Source organism: Macaca nemestrina, chromosome 12, assembly GCF_043159975.1.
Source record: "Macaca nemestrina isolate mMacNem1 chromosome 12, mMacNem.hap1, whole genome shotgun sequence".
Taxonomy (NCBI): domain Eukaryota; kingdom Metazoa; phylum Chordata; class Mammalia; order Primates; family Cercopithecidae; genus Macaca; species Macaca nemestrina.
The window spans coordinates 50153123-50159124 of record NC_092136.1 but is presented as its reverse complement, the minus strand read 5'-3'; positions in this window follow the sequence as shown (position 1 = coordinate 50159124).

The window sequence follows — 6002 nt, the reverse complement described above, 5'->3', positions numbered from 1 at the left end:
CATGGTTCCATGTTTTCCAGCTTTAATTGGAATGATGCTGGGAGATAACTCCGCTTAAGAAAGCTGAGATGATAGTGTTCTGTCTCCCTCTTCCCCGGGGCCATTCCTGGGTAGCACTCACATCATGCTGTCGTGTAGAGAAGCTTCTCAGGCCTATATTTAAGTAATAAGACATGACAGGCTGTGTATTTCTGGGACATTATTACATGCCTGGGGTGGTGGTGGGAGGCTGAGGCTAAGGAAATTTCTTTGAGTGTTGCTTTGGCTATTATAAAATATCATGTATAAATCAAGATGGGGTGAGGGCTAGTCAAAGAGGCCGACAGCCACTTACAGGCCGTGCTGGCATGGCTGTTACATCACTGCCAGCCAATCCCACTGCTCCTCTTTCTTGCCAAATCCCCCAAGTGATTTGATAATATGAAACCTACAAAGCATTCAGGTTCAAAGTTATCCTCAGGATTCTGAGATTGTCAGGGTTAGTGGAGCTGAAGGGTCAATCATCCCATGGGTGTCCATCTCCGTTCAGTGAAGGGTGATCCAAGTGAATCTGGATGTAGAGGTTTGTAAGAGAGAGCCCTCCAGCAAACCCGTACTTGCCATTGGGTAATTGCTGGATTTGCACGTCTCAACGTCTTATGGGTTGTGGTTGTGGTTTTACACTCTATTTGGGGGATAGGCCTTTACTCTCTGCCAGTCTAAATGACTAGCAGGCATTAAAGATGGCTGCCAGGCTGATCAGAAACAGACTTCTAGGCTGTTTTGCAACTAGATCCCTGAGCTCTGATGTTTCAGCCAAGGTTAGGCAAATCCAGGCCGCATGCCTGGTTTCTGTGGGGCGTTCTCGTGTGCGGTGACCAGGCTGTGATTAGGAACAGCAATATTTTCCAGATATTTTGCCCTCAGGGAACTGACAATCTGGAAGAAGGTATAAAACAAATATACTCAGATAAATCCAGTATGGGTAATAAAAAAATTACTAAGACCAAGTCATATTTAGCTATATCCTTAGTGCATGACACGTTGAAGGTAATAGTCTCTCAGGCAATGCTTGCTGAAGGGATGAAAGTGCCCTAAGAACCCAAAGTGCTAAAGATGTCCAACTGCTCTAAGCTTCAATTTTTTAGGCTGAATGTAAAGAAAAGTGGGGCTTTCTTTCCCAGCCTTGCTTGCGGGGTTAGAGTGAGAATTAAAATATGAGGCTTTGATTGTAATCTTTAAAGCACTACCCAGTTTTAAGTGAATGCAATGTAGGATGTGATCACACATCTGTCTAGCAGTAAGAGAGACAACTCAAAGAAAGAACACTGGATGGTTTGGGGGAACATAAACATATCCAGCCTCTTTCTCCTATTCCGTCTCTATCAGTGACTTGGACGAGACCTAGGCTGCAAAGAGGCTTCATCTATTGATCTTTTGGAAATGTCTGTCTCATATGCTAAGTTGAATAGGATGGTGAGATTTCACCTGGATTCAGATGGATCCCTGATCCAGTGGGGCAGTGCCATGATCAATTAACAATATCTACCATGGACTTGGCTCAAGAAATAGCAGCATGTGTGCATTTGTTTTGCCATTTTTCACCTGGACCCTCATTTTCTCATTCCAGATAACAGCCTCCTAGTTGGTCTTCATCTTCCATTGTCACACATTTCAATCCATTCTTACTTCTGCCACTTAAGTGGTCTCCTTCCGAAACATAAATCTGACCATGATATTCCCCTACTGAAATCACTCAGGGATTTTCTCCTTGTTCCACAGAATGTAGCCGAACTCCTCAGCAAAGCCAGTAAAGCCCATAGTAACTTGATCCCTACCCTGCTAAATCATCTCTGGCCTGGAAGCCCAAACCTTACCCTCTAAACATACCAGGAAGGCATAGCCAGCTTTCTCCCCAGCACACTCTGAGCAACTTACCAGCCTGAAATCTTCTACTCAACCTTACTCCTTAGTGCATTTATTTTCACCGCTGTGAAATCTTCCTTTATCACCTTCAAGTAGTGATAAAGTTCTTCAAGTAGAATTGATCTTCAAGTAGAATTCTTCAAGTAGAATTGATCTCTTCTCTTTCATCGCTGTAGCACACTATACAGATATCTATTATAGCATTTATCCTGTGTAAAAGGTATTTATTTGCTTGTTTCCCTCCCTCACTAGACTGTGAACCTTGTAATACAGGAGATTATGTCTTGTGTATACATCTTTGTATTTATTCTAGGTACTGTGCTTGGCATAAATATATGCTCAATAAATATTTGAAGAACAAATAAATGAGATGAGGAATGTACTGAACTGTACTGCCATACACAGAGCTCTTTCTATGGGCTCCTTCCTCGTAAGTCATCAGCCTTGGATTTAATTGAATCTAGGGAGGGCACAGACCCAAGACAGCTATTCTGGAAGCTGGATTGCACCTCGTGAACTGCATATGAGGAGAACTTTGATAAACAGCGTTCACTAACATGTTAGTTATGAGCAAACAAATATCTGAACTTGAGATACGGAATGTCAGTTAATAGCAGAAGGTAAAAGACACAAGGAGAAGGCCACTTGGTCACCATGAGACATTAGAAGTTCTGAGTAAACAGAAATGAGCAAGACAAAGATGAAATTTGCATGGAGTGTAAATAGGGTGATTAGATGGCAGCAGCAAAAGGGTAGAAGCAATCAACTCTGGTCTCTGAGGGACGGTCTCTAGAGCCATCTTGGATCTCGAACAACTTTCTGGTTTTCACACTTATTGCATTGTTTATTATACCAAAACAACAGAATGTGTTTCTGCTAAATCTAGAGGGTCTATTTGGGATGGTCTAATTTAAAATACAAACTACATTATTCAATCAATGGTGCTCATAGGATTCAAAGGCCAGAGCCCTTTCTATTCAACAGTTGGACCTCAGAACTAACCAATGTTGGTCAAGAATGAAGCCCACTGGCTTTGGCCGAGAGTAAGGCCCACAGCAGCAGCAGCAGGGATCAAATATTGGTAGAGACAGAACTACTGCCCAGTCTGTAAAACCAGCTTCTCCAAGTGCTGGGCCCAAGCCTCACTTGTGCAGAACTCCTCCAATATGTAGACATTGTTTTCTACCTGGAGGTTCCACCTCATCACCAAATTGGCCTAGAGAAGAAAAGATTAACCTCAAAAAGCCGAGTAGCTATTCAAATAACTGAAAAGCTGCTCTTTATGAAATGAAGAGCAGACATACAGTCCATAAGTACTTCTGAAACTTAAATGGGCACACAAATCACCTGCAAATCTTATTGAAATTCAGATTCTAATTGAGGGGAAATGGGATGGGCCCTGAGATTCCTTATTTCTAACAAGCCTCCAGGTGATGCGATATGCTGGTCTGAGGACCACACGTTGTGCAGCTAGGCTGTAAGTAGTCCCTGAGGGAAGAAAGAGAGTCCTTTAGAGGACACTAAAGTACAGGAGTCCTAGCTAAATAACTTTCCACCTGTTCAGAATTGTGTGGAAAAGAATATGACGGTTCAGTATCATGACAGACCAAGCAAAAATTAGGCAACAATTTGGCAATTGCACATTATAGAGGACATTTTTGCTCTGCATGGCAGATAGACTATCACAGTAAACTTCAAAGTTTTTCGTTTATGTATGCCCTAAAATATTTTGACAACTATGTACCTACTTGACCATTTCTACATCACATGTTTAAAAGTATTTATTTATTAATAAAAGATAGAAAATGTTAAACAGTGTATTTAAAATGAAATGAAGATTGACTAATTTAAACAAATGCTGCATTAGCACCAGCGGGTAAGCTCCAGAAGTCAGAGAATTATTTTGCCTGTATTGTTCACTGACGTGTAGCCAACGGGTAATAGGTACTTGATCAATGTTTGTTGAATGAATGAAGATACCCCAAATCTGAAAGCAGACATGTGAAAATTTTATCCATGAGACTTATCTATAGTGTCTCAAAATTTGGTAGCCCCACAAAATATTCCAGTTATATTTAAAACATGATTTTCTAAAAAAAAAAAAAAAAAAAAAAAAAAAAAAGTATCTTGACCTACACTGCTCAGGCTCTTCTAAATTCAGTGCATCCCAATCTTGGTCAAAATACCAATGTTTTAATGTGAAGTTTCATATAATACATAACAGAATGATGATCAAGGCAAAAAAGAAAAAGATTTTTAAAAACCTAGAAATGTAAATTGTTTTGCTTACTTTCTTTTTTTAATAACAACTTTTATGTAGACAGCATTAGACATCTCAGGGCTGCCTCCCTGATCAAAATCTGTCTGAATCTCCTTCATCATGTTCCATTTACACATCAGAACATTCTAGGGTCTGGGTTAGGACCTCAAGTGCCAACTACATCTCTGAAATACCATAGAGTGCCTATTTTCATACTTTCTGGATGCCACATTTTGCCCACCAGTGGAATTTCTGCTGGTGTCCACTCTACCTACAGTGGACAGACCAATCCCAGCTCTCATAACAACCAGCACTTTTCTTCCAGGATGGGCAGGGCTTTGACCAGTGACCGGTATCAACATGAGGCCATGTCGCCTGGCCCTTCGAACACAGCAGCTTTTTACTCCCCTCTGACATCTCTCAGGCTCTTAACCTCCCTTTTTAGGCCATCACTCTTACCTTTGGTAATCACTCTTCCCTTCACACTGGCTGTCTGAACCCTGACCCTTTGGCCAATAGACCTATAGGTGGGATCTGCCCAAGTGGTCCTCTTCCTGCCTCCAACCTGCACCCACTTCCAGCTCCTGTCCTATTTACATTACAGTGCAAACCCACAGCTCCAGAGCTTCCTTCACACTCTCCTCCCCTCCCATCCTGATGGAGACCCCACCTTTGTCCTCTCTCTCCCCAGCCTTCCCTAAAGATAGAGTTCCAGAAAAGCATCAGGAGCTTCCTGGACCCAGCATGCTCATTGCAGTGTTGTTAGAGGGGAGATCCAGCCAGCCCATCACTGCTTTTCTTTTCCTCATTTGTAGCCCATTTCTCTAGGCAACAGGTCAGACTAAGACCCTGATGGAGTGTTCCTCTGATCGAGGGAAATGGGACTGAGACTGAACCTTGGCCAAACAAAAAATATTTTTGACTGTGCTTAAATTTTTTTTTTTTATATACGCCATAACTCATCAGCCTAAAGGAAAGTGGTGATATTCCAGTATCCGATAAGCACATTAGACCAGCCCACAGATCATGGGAACCAAGAGAAAATGGCACTGCAGGGTTACATGAGCCTCGGATGTGTTCCTGGACAGAACAAGTGTTATTGTGGGATGACACAGACCAGACCTCAAAGCAGATGCTAGTTAGTCCTGTTCTCAGAGGAAAAGCTGGCTGGAAATGGAGCTTTGAGACAGGGTCAAAAGCAGCAATGCTCTTTCTGGCTGGCAGCCCTCATCCCAGCCTTGTCTCCACAGGATCTCACTGGGAAAAAGACAGAACCCAGAAACATCTATGTGACTGTCTTTAGATTTAATCATGATTGATATTTGTCCAAGGAAGTGAATGGATCCAGGACGGGGAGAGAGATGTCTGATCAGAAGATTGAGTAGGATGTTTCCCAAATTTGCTTTCTGGCCCATTAAAATCTCATCAGGATACATCTTTTGGGAGACCTAAGACAGTCACCCTGGAAGCATTTGGAACAGCAGATAACTGGGCAAGAAAGAGGGTGTCAATTTAGATGTCTTCCATTGGATGAGGATAGTGGCAAGAACAGGACAAACAGAATCATCAGAGCTGATAAGAACCACGAGGTCATCAAATTCAGCTTCTTGATTTTAGCGAGAAGGGGAGTGGGGCACAGAGGGAAAGGGGGACATGCCAAGGTCACACTGCCACAAGGCGTGGGGGAAGGTGAACAAGGACCAGCACTCAGCTCGCCTGGTGTCCAACCCGGGTGTTTTTCCTTGCACTGAGCCTTGAAGGACAGCCCAGGAATTGGCGAGGACGCTGCTTCCCTTTGCTGCTGCTCTGGAGCTGGGGAGAAATGGGCCAGGTCCTA